Raw genomic sequence first — 22,900 nt, 5'->3', positions numbered from 1 at the left:
TCAATAAAAACAATATAAGCTATCTTAATTTCAAAAAAGTGATGAACTACATCTAAGTCAAGGACTAACAGACTGAGTTAAAAACAAAACAAAGAACAAAACAAAACAACAACAAAAAACAGACATAAAGGGATGAAAAAACTTATACTACAAAACACTAACAAACAGAAAGATGATGCAATATACTGGTAACAGATAAGGTAGATTTAAGATTAAAAATGGGATACTGTAGAAAGGAGGGGCATGTCCTGATGATATAATGGGAGTGCTAGCAGGAAGATACAGCAATCTTTAATTTCTAAGCTCCTAATAGCCCAAAATATGTAAAGAACAAAAGTGACAAAATAAAAGAAAAATGAATATAATAGTGAAACACTATGATAATGGAAGATTTGTACGCACATTTCTCAGTAAATTATATAAAAGTATCAAGGAAAAGAAATTTTTTTAAATGAGCAAAATATTTAAGCAGTAACTTCAAAACTGAAGATGTACAATGACCAATAAACATGTGAAACCACACTCATTAGTATAAGAACCGTGTAAAATAGTACCCCATACAATATGACTTTATATCCATCAAAGAGGATAAAATTCTGAAGACTAAACAATTCCAAGTTGTAGTGAGGGTATGAAATACTAGAATTTTCTTAACTGACTTAAGGTGGTATAAACTGTTGCAACTACCTTGGAAAACTATTTTGCAGTATTTACTAAATGTTAAAGTGTAGTTGCCCCATGAACCAGGATTTCACTTCTAGGTATGAACCAAACAGAAATCTGTACATATGTACACGATGGGACATATACACACTTTTCATGTGTCCTTATTTGTTACAGTTCCAAATTGAAATCAAAATGTACATCATCAACCGAATGGAGAAAGTTATAAATGAGCCACTGCTGTATCAGTAAGAATGAATCTCACATATGAAGAAATGTTGCACAAAAGTAGACAAACATAAAAGATGACTAATGCATGGTTCTATTTATACAAATGTCAAAAAGAAGAAAAATAATCTATGGTATTACAATTCAGAATACCATAATTTGAAGAAAGACAATACAAAAGCTGAACAATTTCTCATGTTTATTTACATATATCTTTACATTTAAAATGCTTTAAGATGACATAACCTTTCTTTAGCCACAGAGCCATTATAGTTGACAAATTAAATTATTTTTTTATAGTGTTTAGGTTAAGTCACAGAAAAAAAATTCATTTTTTGGGACCTCTTATGGTGACCTTTCACCTTCACTCTGTATATACAGTTATTAAGTATTTACTATGTAAAGTCCAGTTTTAGCACTGATGATGATTGTTCTTCCAGTGAACAATTTAAGAGAGGCCTTTAAAATGTCAATTTGTGCTCATGCTGTGGGATACAGCATTTTTCTTGACTAACTATGGGCTATGAGCTCCTGGCTCTTCTGCCTTCATTGATTATCTAGCATCCTTGAGCAAAGACTAATGATCAAACAAGATAGGCAAAATGGGCAAACATGGAAAAAACTAGTTAAGGGAAAAGTCTACATGTCTTATGTCAGAAGTGCTCTCCCAGTGTAGTTCTGGACAGTGTCTGTGAAGCCTGTGTGAGCGTACTTGTCAGCATGTGCTGATTCAGTTGTGTCCCTGATTACAAGAATAAAAGCATGCAGTTGAGAAAGGTTATGCCCTAGAGATTTCTTTAAAAGATTGTCTATTCCTTGCCCTAGTTTTTGAGACTTGAAACTGAACTTGAAACTTCAGTAACAGCAAATGTACAAAAATAAAATTTCAGAACAGATAAAATACACTGTATGTACTGTGATGTTGCTAAATGCAATTCACTTTATCAGTGGTAGTGAATAAATTTCATTTGAATATCATCCATGAAGAAATAGTTTGTAAACAGCTACAAGCACTGTAAGACATTATTTTTTCTAAAATGTCATCTCAGTTTAAAAGTTCTCTAGGATCAAATGCCTAACATGGTTTTGAGTGAAATATCATGTTTAACGAGCCTTGTTTTTGCTATTTTACTGTATAACCTCTCATGAGATCTTAAAACCGCCACCTGTTATTACTTCACAGTTGGTTTTTGAAGCAATGAGTTGCTACTTTTTTTTTTTAAGGAATGCAAGTTTCAAAATTTATACCTTTCACATTCATTGATATTCTCATCTGTCTATTCAACAACTATTTAATGGATTCCTAACATGGACTAGAGAAAGCTAGCACTTCATTCTAGTGATATTTTTATAATAAATATTATATTATTAATAAACATTGATTAGAATTATTGCTTAGATATATTAATTATATTTATTAATATACAGTGTTTTGATATAAATACCAGCTAGTTCATTCTTTAAATGTCTAGAGATCACAAAATAGCTAACACATAATACAGGCATTTTCTTTTATATGCATATATTTGTGTATGTCTGTATATAAAATATATGTATGTATAGCAATTGATTCTTAAGTAAGTTTTAATAGCAACATAATATTTTGTAGGGCCACTTGAAGCAATCAAACTTTATAATACTTGATAGCAATATCTGGGATTCAAGGAATGTAGATTGATTTTGACTATTTAGAAAGCCTTTAATTCCTATCTGAGAAACCAGGAATTGATTGTAATTCATGGAAAATTACTATAAATTCTTAATTTAATGAAATGATGAAATCAGCAATATTTTATAGACACACAGAGGTAAAGGATTTAGTGCTAATGCAAGGAAAGGCAGGAGAGATTTAGAATTCTTGTGATATAGATTGAAATTATGTAAGTAGTTTGAGTGTCCCAAAGCATAATAAAGTAAAAGAGAAAAAGACAGAAGTCTAAATCTATATTAAATACATATCTAGGGAAAAATAAATCCTTTAGTTTATAATCCTCATTTGTCAAAAGAGCATAATGCATGACATCAGATAGATTTTCTCCCTCTGCTTGTTAGTGAGATGTGTTTTCTTATTTTCTCCAAGGATTAAATAAAATATACAGTATCCAGGAAAAGGAAGTAGATGAGTCATTCATGCTTTAAGAGTCATTTTCCTTATTTTTAACTATTATTGATCACTATATCAAATTGAAGTTAGTGTTTCCTAACATATACAAACTAATGTGTTATATTACTCAGAAATAATATAGTTTTGTGGATAATTGTATTCTAGTGCTTAGAGTACTAATAATTGGCTTGTGTACCTGTGATATAGACTTTTATCCTTTTTTCATGCCTAATATTATCTTTTCAATCTAACAAAAATACTACATTTACTTCTGAGATTACGTTATGTTTCCCCCGCTTACTAGCTGTTTGTGCTTAAGAATTTTATTTTTGATATGTATTGTTCATACACATAAGTTCTTGAGCCAAGTTGCCTGAATCCAAAATCTGGCTCTGTCATTTTTTATCTGGGCAACCTTTGACAAGTTTCTTAAACTCTTTGTGTCTCAGTCGTGTTATTTATAACCCAGAGAAAATGCTCATACCAGTTTAATGGAATCAATATGAAAATTAAAAGAAAAAAACATACCTAAAGTCACTTAGAACAGTGACAAGCATATTGAATACACTTAATAAATGTTAGATTTTTTAAATTTACCTTCTATAAAGTCACTCTTTTTGTTTGACCCTTTAATTTGGTAAAAAAGTTAAAATTTAAAAAGTTTTATTTTAATGATTAATTTTACAGAAACAGTTTTCTGATCGGAAATTTCTCATAAGTGAGAGTAAGATGTGAAAGAACTTTTCATATTATTTATATCTTATCATGAACCCAAATTTGTAAGCATCCATTATTTGAACAGGATCCAAATATATTAATCCATCACTTAAGGATTATGTGGGACATTTTTGCACTTGAGGACTTGCAGTGTGATTTGCTTTTGGATCATACTACATTTGATGTCCAGTCTTCATTAAATGGTTTTCCACTGAATTAAAAATATATATGAAATATTATAATCTCAAGTTAATGACTGTCAGATTTTTTAAAGGAAGTGTTTAATAGGCACTTTACTGAATTGAGGCACTGAGAAAGGAAAGCAATAGATCACTTTAAAAAAGTATTTAAGTTTTTTAAACTCAGTCTCCCAATTAAAAACCATTCATTTGAGCTTTTATTCCTTCCAGTAAGACATAATTACATAATTTTGTGGTGAAACGAAAATGTTTTAATACTAGTTCTCCAAAAAAGAGTAGGTAACAGAACAAAGAAGTCCATGGTGAAAAATTTTAAGATGCTTTTTTTACTAAATCAATGAGCCATAAATTTTTCTAGTATGAATATTTTAATTTCAACTTTTCATATATTATAAGAAATACATTATTGTCAAAATATGAAATACTTATTGAAATTTCAATATAAGATTAACCAGACAAATTATACTTATAAATTTAACTTCATACTTGGAAATATGTTATCTGATCACTTTTTAATATCTGATATTATGAAGATGATAAATAGTTCCATAATATTATAGTAAAGACAAAATAATATGATACGTTTCTCACTGTTTTGATCAATTTAGGAAGATAAATCAAAGTTTACCAGTTAAAGGAGATAATTAACTACTGAATTTTCAACAAATGTATTCAACAATAACTTATTTCAATGATCTGCCATTGCATAAAATATGATGTTATTTTTTTCTGTAAGCTATGAATTTGTTTCACATTCTTTTGGAAAGAAAAATCCCTAAATTCTATCATTTCAAGTTTCACAGAAATTTTTATTTCAGTTATAACCATCATCTTCAAGCTATTCAATATATAAATAGATTTTATTCCTTATGGAGCATTTCTTCACCTTCTCTTTGATTGACAGATACAAACAGAAGATCAAATAAATTTGATTTCTGTACCAGAAAGTGGTCATATTCACCTCATTTTGTAAGACACACTTGCATAAGTTCACTTTAAAATTTGTAGGAAACATTTCATAGCAAACAAACAAACCCCACAATGCTTGTGACAATTGAAAAACAAGACAAATCAGCAAATCAATTTTCGAAAGTGAAGAATATGTTAATTCCTCCTCAACCATGTTTGACTACTGACAAATTAAAATCCTGGGGGTATGATCTTGACCTATAATCTTTTAGCTATCTCTAGTCAATGCTCTGCTTTACACTTTTTATTTTATACTAATTTTACCATTTCATCTAGAAGAACTTTGTCCTAAGATCTTAATTTTGCATTCAATTTTAAAAAACCTCCCAGGTGAATCCTCAAGTATACACACATATAATGCATATTGAATATTTTTAAGATAAAACAAAACAAATTATATATATATGATAGATATATCATTTCATATAATATGTATATCATAGAGTTAATTGTGACTCTTGTGAATGGGCTTCATTTTAAAGCATGGTAGATAGATTAAAATTTTACTTCTCCACACTTATTATTGTATAGTTAAAATTTCAACTTTCTCTAAGTAGAAATGTATCACTATATTGATTTTAAAAACACATTTGATAAAGGAAAAAAGTAACATGTGTCTTATAGAAAAACTTCATCACAGATTTTTTATATAGTTCTTTGTTACCTGGGTAAATACTGCCATCATGTTGTATCTGATTAAGTACTTCTCAGCCATGAGAAGGTATATATAGGTGGTCAACAGTGGCTAAAAATTGTTACTGATTGTAGTAAAAACCACTGATATTTTTTAATCTATTTTTTCTTATTTGAGTATGGTTGATACACAATATTACATTAGTTACAGGTATATAACTTAGTGATCTGACAAGTTTATATATTATGTTTTGTTCACCACAAGTGTAGCTACATCATTATTACAATCTTATTCCTTATGCTGTGACTTTTATTCCCCTGACTTATTCATTCCATAACTGGAAGCCTGTATCTCCCACTCCCCTTCATCCATTCTGCCCACTGTCTACCTGCCTTCCCTTTGGCAACCATTAGTTTATTCTCTGTATTTATAGTACTGATTCTGCTTTTTATGTTTTTAATTTTTTAGAATCCACATGAGTGGACTCATGGTATTTGTCTTTCTCAATCTGACTTATTTCACTTAGTATTATACCTTTTAAGTTCATCCATGTTGCCTCAAATGACACAATCTCATCCTTTCTTCCTGGCTGTGTAATATTTCACGACCGTGTGTGTGTGTGTGTGTGTGTGTGTGTGTGTGTGTGTGCGTGCGTGTGTGTGTGTGTGTATACCACATTTTCTTTATCCATTTGTCTATTGATGGACACTCACATTGCTTCCATATCTTGGCTATTGTAAATAATGCTGCAATAAACAAACGGGTGCATATATCTTCCCATATTAGTGTTTTTGTTTCCTTTGGATAAATACCCAGTAGTAGAATTATTGGATTATATGGTATTTCTATCCTTAATTTTTTGAGGAAGTGCCATAGCATAAGCTCCATACCATTTTCCTCCAGTTTACATTTCAACCAACGGTGCACAAGTGTTCCTTTTCCTCCATAGCCTAGCACTTGTTACTTCTTGTCATTTTGACTTTAGCCACTCTAACTGGTATAAGGTGATATATCATTGTGGTTTTGATTTGCATTTCCCTGGTGATTAGTGATGTGGAGCATCTTTTCATGTGTCTTTTGGCCATCTGGATGTCCTCTTTGGAAAAATGTCTATTCAGGTCCTCTGCCCATGTTTTAATCAGATTGTTTGGGGTTTTTTGGTGCTAGCTGTATAAGTTCTTTGTATATTTTGGATATTAACCCCTTACTGGATATGTCATTTGCAAATATTCTCTCCCATTCAGTAGGTTGTCTTTTCATTTTGTTGACAGATTTCACTGGTGGTTTTGACTTAGAAAATATTTATAGAAAAAATATTTTCTTAGAAAAAAGTACTAATAGGACACTAACTTTGCACTGTAATTGGTGGTATTTTATTCTAGTTAAATATATTATTTCCCTTTATTTTAGTAAGCAAGACATACCCTGATAACTGCCCATATAACTAAAATTTTTACTCTTAGTCTATCCCAACCCCTGGCATTTGTGTTTATCTTGCTGACTGTTCATGTGCTATAAATGTTGGCCTTTAGCACAAAGCCATCTATGATCCTAGTGGATTTTCCAGATTTCTGATTCTAAGTCTCACAAGACTCAACATTGACATCCACTAAATTTGCCCTTCCTCAAGCAGCATGGTCACTTATGTGTCAGTATTTACTTATTTATGAATCTAAGACAAATATGAACTGTAGTACCAAGGTTCAAAGAAAAATAATTGATGACTAAAAAGATGAAAATATTTTATATGTAACGCAAAAAAATAATACATTCCTTGAAACAATATGAGTTTTTATAAAATAATACTTTTATCTCCCCATATTTTTAAAAAATGTATTTTCAGAGCATAGTGGTTAATATTTAAGTTCTGGAACTGCAAGTGTCTGAGTTCAAATTCTACTTCTACTTCCTTGGCTTGTTACTCCTTTGAGCAAGTTACTTAATCTGTATGTGGTAATTCATGTGGAAGAGTGTCTGGCAAACAAAACATTTAGTCATTTATGTAATTGGCATATAATGTTAAAGGCTTAACTGTTAATTTATATAATAATGCATATATTAGTAAGAAAACAGTTTTCCCTTTAGCAAGACACAGAGGGCCAGCATGGAGTATTTCTAAGGCCCTCTATGGTAAACCAAACTTTCAAAAAAAAAAAAAGAGAGAGATTCCTCTATGTTTTTTAAATTAATAGCCAATTAAAGAAGTGTTAAATCAAAATAATGAGGGGTTAAGCAAAAATGTTTTCCTTTCTTACCCCAAACCACATGTACTTCTATGTACTTTTGAATATCATTGTTCTCAAAAAAGAAATAAGAGTTAGAAAATGAAATAGGATGAATTAGATTTTAAAAAGTTGCCTATAGCAAACAGCAAAAAGGAAGAAACAATGTAAAGACAGTCCAAATTGGTATAAGGCAAAAGAAACAATGTGGAATGTCAGCTATAAAAGACAAGGAATAAACCAATATAAACCAAGTTTATATTTTTGTTTCTTGTAATTATGAATTTAACTGGATTATATGATTTATGATAAATTTTACAAGTAATATGCTTGCACATATTTAAGCCTTATTGCCCTCTTAAAACTCTGAGGCACCTCTGGAGTTCACTTATAGTTTATAAAAGATGTCTTAATGATGGTGGTTTCCCTATATGTTATTTTATTCTGACATATACAATACAAAATATACAATACAACATATACAATACGAAATGAATATTTTAGAAAATAAACAGGATTTCAGTACCACTTTTATTTATCACGATACAGTGAATTTCATTAGTGAAATACGTTGAGAAGTTTAGTTAGTAAGAAATTCCTAATATGTCTATGAATTGACCATTTGCTCCAAGTTCATGACGTTTTCCTAATATTACACTGATAGGATCCTTTTGTTACTATCAGTGCCAGAAGGTTGAAGAGCTGATTAATTGGTCTAGGTCTACATTTTCTTCTCAGGAGTTTCTTCTCATTGCCAGGATCATTAAGTGGTTAGAATTACTTTAATATCCCCACAACCTCCTACCTTCCCCCATTCTGCTATTTTATTATTTTTACCAATGTCCTCGTGGAATAAATGTATTTATAACTGCAATACAATAACACATTTCAAACATTTTCTCATTAATACCTCACCTGACTACATTCAAAAAGCTTGGAGAATGGATTCTTGGACAGAATTCTATTACCACTTTTATAATAGTTAATGTATAAACCAGTCTATTCTCAAAACTGAAATTATTGACAACAGAGTCTAACGTAGTTTTTCATCTTTGAATTTCCAGGGTATCCTTCAGCAATAAAGTTATAAAAGCACCTCAATGTGTATGTTGTGCATCAATGAATTAATAAATTCATTAAAGGAAATTAAAGGAAATAATTTATTTATGAATAAATATTTGCACAGCACTTATCACACTTACATTGATTGCTCTAGGCCCTGTGAATATAGTGGTGCATAAGACCAAGAAGGATATACTTACATAGAACTTGTGGTCTGTGTTTTTCTTTCTTACCCCAAACCCCATGTATTTTTTTGTACTTCTGAATATCCTTGTTCTCATAAAGCTCATTTCCCAGTGAATTGTCTTGGTTTAACCTTGGAAACACACACTCACTCACTCACACATATTACACATACTGAGGCAAATGTTCGAAAGTGAAGAATATGTTAATTCCTCCTCAATCATGTTTGACTACTGACAAATTAAAATCCTGGGGGTATGATCTTGACCTATAATCTTTTAGCTATCTCTAGTCAATGCTCTGCTTTACATTTTTTTATACTAATTTTACCATTACACTCAAATATTGGTAAAGCTACTTGAAGGTTTTTTTTTTCCACCTTTCTTATAGGTTTGATGTTTTTCAAACACAAATGTGGGAAGATTTTTTTTAATGCAAAAGAAAATCAAAATAAGGAAAACGAAAATAGAAAACTAACACATTGCATACGTTAGATTAAAAAATCATAAAAAAATCAATGTCAAGACTACAGAGAGGAACACAGTGCTACAGCTAAGAAATACTGTGTTCTCTCTTAGGTTTTATCATTTGCTTTTTTACCATAAAATTTTATATTGATATGTTTAGTGTAAACCAAATAGAATGAAACTATGACATTTAAATTCCTGAATTTCATTTCTTGAAAATATTTGGTAACTGAAGTGTTAGTTAATTAATATCAAATTAGTTTTCATAGTTTTTAAAACTGAGTTGCCTTTTCTAGTTATATACCCACAAAACAAAAGTTACCTTTTAATTAATAACTTCCTCATTTTTAGTATTTATATTTCAAATATTTGATATTTTATATAGAATATGTGCTGGCATTTCCTAATTCCTAATTCCATCATTTCTTTATACATTAGGCAGCATTCTTTTTTTTTTTTTTTAGATTTTATTTATTTATTTGACCAAAAGAGACACAGCGAGAGAGGGAACACAAGCAGGGGGAGTGGGAGAGGGAGAAGCAGGCTTCCCGCTGAGCAGGGAGCCCGATATGGGGCTCAATCCCAGGCCCCGGGGATCATGACCTGAGCCGAAGGCAGACGCTTAACAACTGAGCCACCCAAGCGCCCATTAGGAAGCATTCTTATACATGGAAGTGTTCTTTTGATATTTGAGCATGCATAGTTTAAATGTTAATAAAGCTTTTAATTTATTAAGTTGTTAGAAAAATACTAAGGTACAAAACAAAATCATTTCAAAATGTCATTAGAGAATACATTTTTCAAGGTAACATAGAAAATGCATAATAATTACTTTGAAATATTTCTTAATATCTTTCTATTAAATTAAATACACCGTTCTTGGGATGCCTGCATGGCTCAGCGGGTTAAGCAGCTGCCTTCGGCTCAGGTCATGATCCTAGGGTCCTGGTCCCACATCTGGCTCCTTGCTCCGCGGGGAGCCTGCTTCTCTCTGCTTGCCACTCCCCTGGTTGTACTCACTCACTCTCTCTCTGATTTAAAAATAAATAAATAAATAAATAAATAAATAAATAAATAAATAAGCCATTCTTAAGTTTATTTGTTGGATTTAAAAAATAGGAAATTTAAGTTTAATTATATTCAATTATCTTTTTTCTTCATTATTTCTTCTCACTTTTGATTTTTTAAAATAAATCAATATGTAAATATGCAGTGATGCTAATAAATAATTATACACTTTAAAAAACTAAAACATGAGCCCATAGAGATAATAAAATAATATTACTACTATTACTACTACTGATAATGGCAACAAATGCTTCCATATAGAATACAGGTTAATGGATATAGAAATAATGGAATTATGGAATTATACATTCTATGTAAAAAATAGAATGAAAAACATTTCCTGTCTGGTTAGTTCCCATTCCTTCATTACCAACTCAACTACTCCTCCATGGGTAACATTTCTTAGCCATTATTTTTTTAATATTCCTCATGAGTTTATGTTTATATAAGCAAATATGAATAAAGCACCCTTCCCCTTCTTACAAAAAATATAATATCCTATTGTATATGTGAGATATCACCTCACTGGTACACTGAGAACTTTCTCTTTCTCCAACAAAATATTTGGTTAAATGAAAGTACCATAATAATTTAAAAATTGATAATCAAGTTGATTTCCAATATTTTGACATTACAATAGTTTCAAAGGGTGATATTTGTATTATATTTCTTTTATGTTTCTTTATATCCATAGGACAAACTCCTTTAGGTAAAATTTCAGAGTTAAGTGTATCAATATTTTTAAATTTTGATGTGTATTTCTAAATTGTCTTAATAGAGGGCATACTATTTACACCCTAATCAGCCATATATGAGATTATTTCTCCACATTTCATCAACTGACTGTTTTAAAACTTCTGAATTTTTGTTCAGTTGAAGGCTAGAAATGGTATCTCAGTATTATTTTAATATTTATTTTTCTGGGCACCTGGGTGGCTCAGTCGTTAAGCATCTGCCTTAGGCTCAGGTCCTGATCCCAGGGTCCTGGGATTGAGCCCCTTATCAGGCTCCCTGCTCCGCGGGAAGCCTGCTTCTCCCTCTCCCACTTCCCCTGCTTGTGTTCCCTCTCTCACTGTCTCTCTCTCTAATAAATAAATAAAATCTTTAAAAAAATATTTATTTTTCTTATTAAGAGTGAAGATAGGCATCTTTTCACAATTTTGGGAGCAAGTGAACTTATTTTGTTTAAAACTTATGTTTTGGAGTTGTCCATTTATCCTTTTATTTAAAGATTTTATTTATTTATTTGACAGAGAGAGACACAGCGAGAGAGGGAACACAAGCAGGGGGAGTGGGAGAGGGAGAAGCAGACTCCCTGCCAAGTAGGGAGCCTGATGTAGGACTCGATCCCAGGACCCAGAGATCATGACCTGAACTGAAGGCAGATGCTTAACCATCTGAGCCACCCAGGCACCCCCTGCCCATTTATCCTTAACCCATTTTTCTACCAAAATTATTATTAGAACATGTAGTATGGAGATTTGCCTATGGTTGTGGATAAAACTGTCAATAATTTTCCCAGTTTGTCAATCAAATTATGCTTACTTATCTTTTCATTCAGAATTTTAAAATGTTTTTTAGCCTTATGTATATTTTCTTTTAATCTTTGGGTTTTGAGTCATAGTTAGAAAATCATTTTCATGCTCCAAGTTCATAGAGGATATTTCTTCTATATTTTCTTCTAGTACTTTAATGGTTAAGGATTTCATTTATATCATTCAAACATTTGCAATTTATCTATGAATGAGGTGACATATACCAATTTTTATTTAATTGTTTGTTTAACTGTTTTGCAGAAAGCTACCCATGTTTACAGATAGGATTTATTTAATTTTCCATCTTTTCTCCACTGATTTCACATAGCACTTTTATTAAATAGTTAATTTGTCCTTGGTTTACATCTGCCCTCTGTTTTCCTTTTAATGTTTCAGTTTACTCAGGAACCGTTACTGTTAATAACCAATTTAATATTCATCAAGATAAAAAGCTAGGGAATATACTTCTTTTTTGGACTCCTTCAAGTTCAATTTGTAGGTTAGCGATTTTCCCTTCCTTTTTATTGAGTGCTTCATATATTTTTTTCTGTGTTTATTTTTATTACCTTCTCTTCCAGGGATTTAATGTTTCTGAATTTCAATTTTTTGTTACAGAAGTGAGGATTTCATTGAGTTGTATTTGTTTTATTTAGTTGTTTATTTAATTGTAAGCATTTGATTATTTTTGCTTGCTGCTTGGCAACAGCTTAAGTAAATGCTCTTCATCTGATATAAGATCTGACGCTTGTTCACATTCATATAGTTTTTCTCATAATACTTTTGTTGATTATATCTATGTTGCTTTTTATTTTACTCATAATTTAATAAGAACATCTTTCACAAACTATTAATTTTCAAGAGGTTTCTGTTTGTACCTGTGTGTGGAGAGCACTGTGGCCTTGTACTCTAGGCAGATTTATATTTTCTGTATGATTCTTTGGGAAGGCCCCCGACTTTGCTTTTCTGAAGTAAATTGATGTAAAAGTGCTTTTAGCATCAGCCCTGCCCATTCCAGTTTCTTCATTCATTATTGCAAATGACAGACATGTTTTGTCCTAGAAAGCGGGCTCTTCACCTTTAGAAAGTATTTCCTGGTGCTTGTAGGATGTGATGCAGCTAAGCTGTCTCACCTCTCTCCCTGCTTCTTTCCTTCAATTTTTTCCTCAAGACTTTGAATCAGATCTCATTGTTTTCAGTAATCATTATGCTTATTGTGGAATCTGAAGGTTTTTTATGTCTTCTTGTTACTGTTGTTGTTTTTTAATTGACTTATCAGGGTTTCTTTGGTTGTTGTTGTTTCTTTTGTTCTTTTTGGTGCTTTTTTGTATTTTCTAGGAGAATAAGGAGAAAGATGCTGAACTAAGTGACCATGTTTCTACCAGAAATTTTTGAAATAATTGGAACACATATAAATACTTAAAAAACAGACATATAACCCTTTCCATCTGGTGTGAACTTAAAGATTGAAAAGAACATTCAAAGCAGAAAAATAAATTATCCTGGATTGTTTATTTTTTTAATTATACAGTTATATAATTTTATAATTATAATTATATAATAAATATAATTTTTTCAAGATTTTATTTATTTATTTGACAGAGAGAGACATAACAAGAGAAGGAATACAAGCAGTGGAAGTGGGAGAGGGTTCAGAAGCAGGCTTCCCGCCGAGCAGGGAGCCCGATGCGGGCCTCGATCCCAGGACCTGGAATCATGATCTGAGCCGAAGGCAGACGCTTAACGACTGAGCCACCCAGGCGCCTCTATAATAGATACCATTAACAAAATAGTTGACACTTTTTTTTATTCTTTAAATTTTTTATTGTTATGTTAATCACCGTACATTACATCATTAGTTTGTGATGTAGTGTTCCATGATTCATTGTTTGTGCATAACACCCAGTGCTCCACGCAGAACGTGCCCTCTTTAATACCCATCACCAAGCTAACCCATCCCCCCACCCCCCCCAGAACCCTCAGTTTGTTTTTCCAAGTCCATTGTCTCTCATGGTTCCGCTCCCCCTCCGATTTACCCCCCTTCATTCTTCCTCTCCTGCTATCTTCTTCTTTTTTTTTTCTTAACATATATTGCATTATTTGTTTCAGAAGTACAGATCTGTGATTCAACAGTCTTGCACAATTCACAGCGATCACCATAGTACGTATCCTCCCCAATGTCTGTCACCCAGCCACCCCATCCCTCTCACCCACCCCTACTCCAGCAACCCTCAGTTTGTTTCCTGAGATTAAGAATTCCTCATATCAGTAAGATATATATAATATATTAATATATTTATATATATTTATATATTATGTATATATTAAATATATATTTATATATATATAAATATATATATATCACATTTTCTTCATCCATTCATCTGTTGATGGACATCTTGGCTCTTTCCACAGTTTGGCTATTGTGGACATTGCTGCTGTAAACATCAGGGTGCACGTACCCCTTCGGATCCCTACATTTGTATCTTTGGGGTAAATACCCGATAGTGCAATTGGTGGATCGTATGGTAGCTCTATTTTCAACTGTTTGAGGAACCTCCATACTGTTTTCCAGAGTGGCTGCACCAGCTTGCATTCCCACCAATAGTGTAGGAGGGTTCCCCTTTCTCCACATCCCCGCCAACATCTGTCGTTTCCTGACTTGTTAATGTTAGCCATTCTGACGGGTGTGAGGTGGTATCTCATTGAGGTTATGATTTGGATTTCCCTGATGCCGAGCGATGTTGAGCACTTTTTCATGTGTCTGTTGTCCATTTGGATGTCATCTTTGGAAAAATGTCTGTTCGTGTGTTCTGCCCATATCTTGATTGGATTATTTGTTCTTTGGGTGTTGAGTTTGATAAGTTCTTTATAGATTTTGGATACAAGATGAGGGAAACAAGGGCAAAAATGAACTATTGGGATTTCATCAAGATAAAAAGCTTTTGCACAGCAAAAGAAACAGTCAACAAAACCAAAAGACAACCGATAGAATGAGAGAAGATATTTGCAAAAGACATATCAGATAAAGTGCTAGTATCCAAAATCTATAAAGAACTTACCAGACACTTGGTTTTAAAAATAAAGGACAAGGGGCACCTGGGTGACTCAGTCAGTTAAGCATCCAACCCTTGATCTCAGTCTAGGTCTTGCTCTCAGGATCATGAGTTCAACCCCATGTTGGGCTCCATGCCCAGCATAGAACCTACCTAATAAAAATAAAAATTAAATTAAAGAACCACAACTGAATGATTATACTGGAAGCAATACATGTCACTCTGTTTTCATGCACCATGGTTGTAAAATACTGAAGGAAAATGTGTGAAATAAAATTAAGGAATAAATTAGGGGCACCTGGGTGGCTCAGTTTTTAAGCATCTGCCTTCGGCTAGGGTCATGATCCCAGGGTCCTGAGATCAAGCCCCATGTCGGGCTCCCTGTTCAGCGGGAAGCCTGCTTCTCCCTCTCCCACTCCCCCTGCTTGTGTTCCCTCTCTCGCTGTGTCTCTGTCAAATCAATAAATAAAATCTTAAAAAATAAAATAAAATTAAGGAATAAATTATGGTATAGATCAGCATGAGGTGAAACTAAATGATTTCTGATTTTCAGAAATCATGTATTGTTCTTATTTGAAAGTAAAATAAATAAGAAAAGATGTTTTGTGACTTTTTTTATGAACTATTTTAGGTCCATCCTTGTTAAGCATTAGAAATACTGGCCTTTGGCATATTTCCATTCTACATTTCATTTCCTACCTCAACTCTGTAAGCTACTGAATATTCTGTATGCACATGTCAGCAGAATAGCAATCATAAGTGGAACTATTTACTTATTTACTTACTTACTTATGTATGTATTTAAATCTTTTGGCATGGGTGGGAGATGATCCCTTGGCATTCCTGCTCAGTTTGTGGGTTCTATGACACAAAGCATGATTCCTTGCACAATGACACTACAGAATGAATCTTTGGGTGATATAACCATCAACATCAACTACAAACAGTGTAGAAGACAGTATGTGGCCACGTAGGTCAATTTGAGTTCTACTTCTATGTCCAGGTTTGAGTTTTGTTTTGGTTTTTTAATTTAGTTAAGTCAAACATCTCATTCCTTTACTTGTTTTTAGCAATTGCTACTAAATTAAAGAGCTGAATGCAGGATAGAAAAACTTCTGAGAACTAGATTTGGATTGTGCTTAGTTATAAATGTGCACCATAAAGATTATGGAAAAATTAGTCTATGATTTATAATCACTAAACTTAGTTTAATACATTTGATAGTGTTGTAAAAAGTTGTGACTACTATGAAAGATCAATTTGCTGAGCCCTGGTCAATTATTAAACCAGAGGCAGCCTCAAGGGTTAATTAGAAACAACTGGAGTAAACGGTATCTTCATATTTTTCCACTGCAGAAAGCAGTGGCTGGCCATCAAAGTGTGATGATATTTGCTTGGGGAAGGATGACATTCCATGATGATAATAACAGTGATAATAGTGACAGACAAATCTAAAACCATTGACTTCAAAGGTAAGCAAATTGATAAAATGATAAAGGTCATAGAAGCTCGGTAGAGCAAAAAACGCTGAGACTTGGGGAACAAAGTCAGGTAGCTGTGCTCTCTGTTGCCGATTTGGTCTGTGTGCATGGGGATGTCTTCCTTTAGACTAGAAAATTAACAACAGATGAGGTATAAAAAAGAGACAAACAAAACAGTGGTTTACCCCTTAGAGGTCTTGGGAAATTTAAGATTCACTCTAATCAAGGTGAGCTTACTGAAACAGGACACTTGCTATTGTACTCTTCAGGGCTTGAGAGAATTTTTATTGTGAGAACCTTAGGAAAGCAGGCAAAAGACTTTTCTGTATCTCTTCCAGGAAAATCAACCTTTATTTAAAACTTTGTGTGCTGAGCATTCCCTTGATGTGGAGTGTTTTAAGAAATTCAAAAACCAATCAAATCAATAAGGGGATTTCTCCTCTGAGATATATTCTTTTTGTGTTGAGATGCTTGAGACAACAACCAGTTTGGGAGGTAGGAAACAAGTTCTCAACTTTGTAGCAAGTTGCCAAATATTATGGTAAAGGAGAAAGGCACGTTCAAATATTTGAGCAATAAATATTTGTTGCATGTAATTTGCAGTGTTAGTCCTGGGACTTCAGGAATTTATAATATGTATCTGACCTTATGCTGTTTATCTAGGAAGAGACACAGGACTTATACACAAAAAGCAAATAAAAATCCAGAATAACCTAAGCCATCTGCCAATCTATCAATACCTGAGGTCAGGCCTCTGATTTTTTGTTTGACATTTCATTGTTCTAGACCATGATTTCATGATTCAATAAAAGGAAACGACAACATCAGCAGCCAAGTCAAGATGATTGTTAACAGTAGGCAAGTGTTTTTGTGTATGTATGTGTTACATAGAGTTTGGTTTTACTGGAGCACAAATTAACATATTAGGAGAAATTTTAAAGTGTTGGGCTTAAAGACGGTGTTGCACAGTATGTCAAACAGAATTCATTCAGTACTCTAGCAACCAGTAATTAGTGAGTGGGGATGTGCTGCAGGAGAGGAACTTTGATTCAGAAGACCCAGTATCATCTAAGAGAATGCTGTCAAAACCTAACCCTTATCTTCCTCTAGAGACATTCATTATCGTTATTGCCCCAGAATGTAAGCAGATCAGCTGCAGGAAAAGAAATATCTCCCTTTCAAAACTATTTGTTTATACAAACATCTTTGAAAAAATAGTCTGGAATATATTAGATGTTAATGCCAAGATGTACAAAAAGATGGGAGACCTAGGGAGAATGGTCTTTCAAAACAAGATTCTTCTCTAATCTCTCCTAATCCCACTTATCTGGTTTATTTTTTTTATTTTTTTTAAAGATTTTATTTATTTATTTGACAGAGAGAGACACAGCGAGAGAGGGAACATAGTGGGGGGAATGTGAGAGGGAGAAGCAGGCTTCCCACTGAGCAGGGAGCCTGATGTGGGCCTCGATCCCAGGACCCTGGGATCATGATCTGAGCCAAAGGCAGATGCTTAACAACTGAGCCACCCAGGCGCCCCCCCACTCATCTGGTTTAGATGTTTCTCTGCATGCTGTTCCCTCCAATAAGGAAGAGATTTACCATATCCCTATGACACAGATAAAAATAACAGATGCACCATTAAACTTGAATTTCAGGTGAACAACACTTGTTTTGTTTTTTAAGAATAAGTATGTTCCTTCAGGCGCCTGGGTGGCTCAGTTGGTTAAGCGACTGCCTTCGGCTCAGGTCACGATCCTGGAGTCCTGGTATCGAGTCCCACATCGGGCTCCCTGCTCAGCAGGGAGTCTGCTTCTCCCTCTGAACCTCTTCCCTCTCATGCTTTCTATCTCTCATTCTCTCTCTCTCAAATAAATAAATAAAATCTTAAAAAAAAAGAATAAGTATGTTCCATGCACAATTTGAGATATACTTATCCTAAAAAGTATTCTTTGCTTATCTGAAATTAAAATTTAACTGGGCATTATGTATTTTATTTGCTAAATCTGACAACCCTACCATGAAGCCAATGAAACATATGCTTTGGTGCCCCTAATTTGGTCCTTCTGAGGTCCTGGTAGGGAGTCTAGTAATCTTATATTTGTAATTTTGAATCAGTGTTCTTCAAAAGAAACTCCCAAATTCTTCCAGCAATGGAAAGCCTGTATATTCCCCTGGATCCAATAGCATATTGTATATTGTATATTACCTATAGCAATGAGAAATGTATATTGTATATTACCTATAGTAATGAGAAAATACATTATCTAGTAGATAAAAGAATCATCTAAGTCTGAATGTCTGAATTGTGCTCAAAACTTTTTTTTTTTTTTTTTTTTTTTTTTTACTGTGTGTGTGCATATGTGTGTGATTTTTTTTGATTTGGTAATTTTTTTTCTCTTTTTTACAAATTCAATTCTAGTTTTTTTTAAATCCTAGTTTACAAAATTCATGTCAAACATACACATTGAGTTACAGATAAAACTGTGAAACATTTTCAGAAACTTCAGAACAGAAATTTCTTGAGAACTTTTCTTTGGGCTTGTGGGCCTGTTTTCTGAGGGAATAAAGAGCAAGGGACTCAATTATACCTACATATCTTGTATGAATTACTCTAATCCTTCAAGAATCAACTCAAAGACTACACTTCTAATCTCATGTCAAGTCTTTCATCCCACCTGGCATTATTCTATTTCATATCTCTCATAGAACTTTTATAAGATGCAGAGATACTGTTTATTAACATGTTTATTTGTTTTCTTACACTATAATATAAGCATGAATCTCGTCTCCTTGTTCACTGCCTTATTTGTTTCACATAGCACCTGGAATATTATAAATAAATATAAATATTTATTAGAAGAATGGATGGATTAAATATATTCATTAGGTGCTCTTTTGTGTTAGGCACTATGCTAAGGTCTGGGACTCCAGTGTTAATACAATTGCACTCACTAAGTTTGAAATTAGGTCAAGGAGATAGTAGGGAGTATGATAGTCCATTCAAATAATAAACCCATAAAACTTTGAGATCACAATGTTTGTTTGTTTTTTAAGATTTTATTTATTTATTAGCGAGAGAGAGAGAGAGCAGAAGCAGGGGGAGTGGCAGAGGGAGCGGGAGAGGGAGCAGGAGAACCCACTGAGCAGGGGTTCATGACCTTCACCTAAGGCAGACACTTTAATCCACTGAGCCTCCCAGGCACCCCAGGATCACAGTGTTTTTAAGTATCAGAAAAGTAAACAGAAAGACCCTCAATTTATATTATTTTTTATAAGGGAGGCTGCTTGGGTTTGTCTTTTTACCAACCTGCCCTGTGTTTTGGTTCTGTAGAGAATCTTTCTGTGACCTTGTCATCCATATGTAACAAATGCTTATCTTTAAGAGAACATTTGACTAATTTTATTTTTAATTATTTAATTTTATTTTTTTAATTAATTGATTATTTTTTATTATGTTCAGTTAGCCAACATAGAGTACATCATTTGACTACTTTTAACTAAACTCTCAGAGATAGACTCAGACTTTGCATACTTTCTTTCCAACTGCAATGTTCTATCAACCAAAGGAAAATGGTCTACCTAAGGGGACCAGATGTTAACTCAGACCCTCAAAGAATACATTAATTCGCCATTGTCCTATGATTTAGATTTATGAAAATCAAATTTAATTACTGAAATTAGTGCCTGTCTTTACCACTGTACTTGTTCCCTTGTGATTAAAACCAAATGCCTAGAAATTACACTTGAGAGTACCTGTAGCTAGTGACTGAAAAAAACAGTTTCTCTATGCATGAAAATAAAATCTTACTTCTGTAAACAGCACACTTAGCAATAAAGAGAACCTTGCTCCTAAAAAAAAAAATTTAATATATGTAGGGAATATGCTAAACGGTCTGCACAACCATAGCCAATCTATAAGATTATCAACAAATTCATTTTGAAAACTCACACTATAAATAAATCTATTTCTGGGAAAAGAAACATAGCTAAATATAATCCATTATTTTTTTAAAAATCTTGTAGGTACAGTATATATAAGAGGAATTACAAAGCCTTCATTTTGTATATGATATACCAAAACACAGTATTTGAAAACTTTTTTGCTACTATTATTTTTAAGGGAGAAATCCCTGGTAATATTTTAACATTTTCTCTCCAGACTCTAAAAGAATAGATGCTTCTGGTCAAATTTGAAAGTAAAAACTAATCAGCCATAATTCCATCCTATGAATTCAAAGATAATTTACAACTTCTAGCATTCTGTTAGGTGCTGATAACTTTTAATGGGATTAGAAATGGTGTGTTGGAGCTGGCTCAAATTAATTCATGAAAACCACTTTGAAATTTATTTGCAGCTTTCTTTTCTTCTCTCCCTTCTCTTTTTTACTTTCTTTTTACCTTCCTTCCTTCCTACCTTCATTTGTAAAGAAATTCTGCAATGTTAAGCTATTACAATTTAAATTTTCTAATTTATTTGACCATTGCTTTCCTATTGATAATATTATAATGAATGCTTAGTCTGGTAATGTTGACGTTTAGCATAGGCATAACACTGTTGTACAATAAACATAATACTGTCTGAGCTGCTTTCTTCAGGGAAATATTGGAGCAGGGTGGTTAAAAATACCTATCTTGTATGGATTATTTTAACCCTTTAAGAATTCAATGTCATCTAATTTGATAACAAAATAATGCTTATTCCACTATGCCCTAAAGATGTGACATTCAAAGTTAGCTCTTCTTTCCTTATTTTGACATGATGAGCATGCACTGACAAAAAAAATTATTAAAAAAATGTTGTGGCATGATGCTACTTGAATGAACTTAAAACTATCCATTTATAACTGTGTCTTTGCAATTTGTAGTGAGCTGGGCTGCAGTGTGAACTGATAAAAACACTGGTTAGTCTCTGTTGCAACTATTTAACCCAAATGTACTGCCAAAATAGCCGTAGATACTATGTAAACAAATAAATATATTGTGTTCTAATAACACTTTATTTACGGACACTCACATTTGAATCTCATACAATTTTCACATCTCACAGAATATTATTATTCTTTTAATTTTTAACCTTTTAAAAATGTAAAAATCATCCTTAGTTTGCAGGCCACACAAAAACAGTTTGATGACCAGATTTGATTTGTTGACTCTGTTGTAGATGCATCTGTTTTTATATTTCTGGGAATTGTTTAGCGCTTCATTATTTTTCAAATTTAATGAATGGTTTGCTTAATTTTCACTACTGGCCATTTCATTTCTGTTATGGAATGAATGTTTATGTTCCCCCAAATTTGTATATTAAAACCCTAATTCCCACTGTGTCTGTGATAAGGCCAATGAAATAATTCTGGTTAAATGAGGCCATAAAGGTGGAGCCCTGATCTGATAAGATTAATGTCCTTATATGAAGAGACCCTAGAGAACTAATTCTTTCTCTCCATGTACACACACAGAGGAAAGGGCATGTGAAAACATAGTAAGAAGGCAGCCAGATGTCCCTAAGCCAGGAAGAGAATGCTTACCAGAAACTGAATTTACTGGCACATTAATCTTGGAATTCTAGCTTCCAGAACTACAAGAAAATAAATTTCTGGGTTTTTAACTCCGCAGTATTTTATTATGGTGGTCCAAACAAACTAATGCAATTTTCTTTGGAAACTTAAGGAGCTGATCTGTTCTGCCACCAAAATGCTGGAATGAAATGAAGAATGGCTTCAGACCCTTCACAATCAGAAGCAGGAAACATGCATTAAAGATGGAGCTTCACCACACAGCTCTAGATCATTTTTCTTGCACCAATGCATACTTCTCAGAGTTCTTAGAGTACATACTGTGTTGAAAGTGTGAAAAAAAAAAGCTAAGAACAAACTAGTTTGTCCCTTTTCCATGATTATGGACAAACATCTTGAGGATTCCCAATACTTCATATGCTTGAAAATATCAAATTTATTATAAAATTTTCTGTTCTCAAGGTAAATAGGTAGATCTCTATTTTCTTTTCTTTTTTTTAGTTTTTTATTATTATTATGTTACGTTATGTTAATCAGCATACATTAAATCATTACTTTTGAATTGGTGTTCCATGATTCATTGTTTGCATGTAACGGGTTAGCCTGGTGATGGGTATTAAAGAGGGCACGTACTGCATGGAGCACTGGGTGTCAAACGCAAAAAAAGATCTCTATTTTCTTAGGTAGATTGTAAACATGGCAATTCTAGGCTCTCCTGATTAATCTTTGTCATGTAATTTAGACAATAGGTTCAGTTATGTGACCTGCTTTGGCCAATGGGATTCTAGCAGGCTTGAA

Source organism: Callorhinus ursinus, unplaced genomic scaffold (genome assembly GCF_003265705.2).
Source record: "Callorhinus ursinus isolate GAN/ISIS: 27379988/994484 unplaced genomic scaffold, GSC_fseal_2.0 scaffold1, whole genome shotgun sequence".
In the NCBI taxonomy this organism is placed as follows: Eukaryota; Metazoa; Chordata; class Mammalia; order Carnivora; family Otariidae; genus Callorhinus; species Callorhinus ursinus.
The sequence above is the reverse complement of the archived record's forward strand: the minus strand, read 5'-3'. Positions refer to the sequence as shown.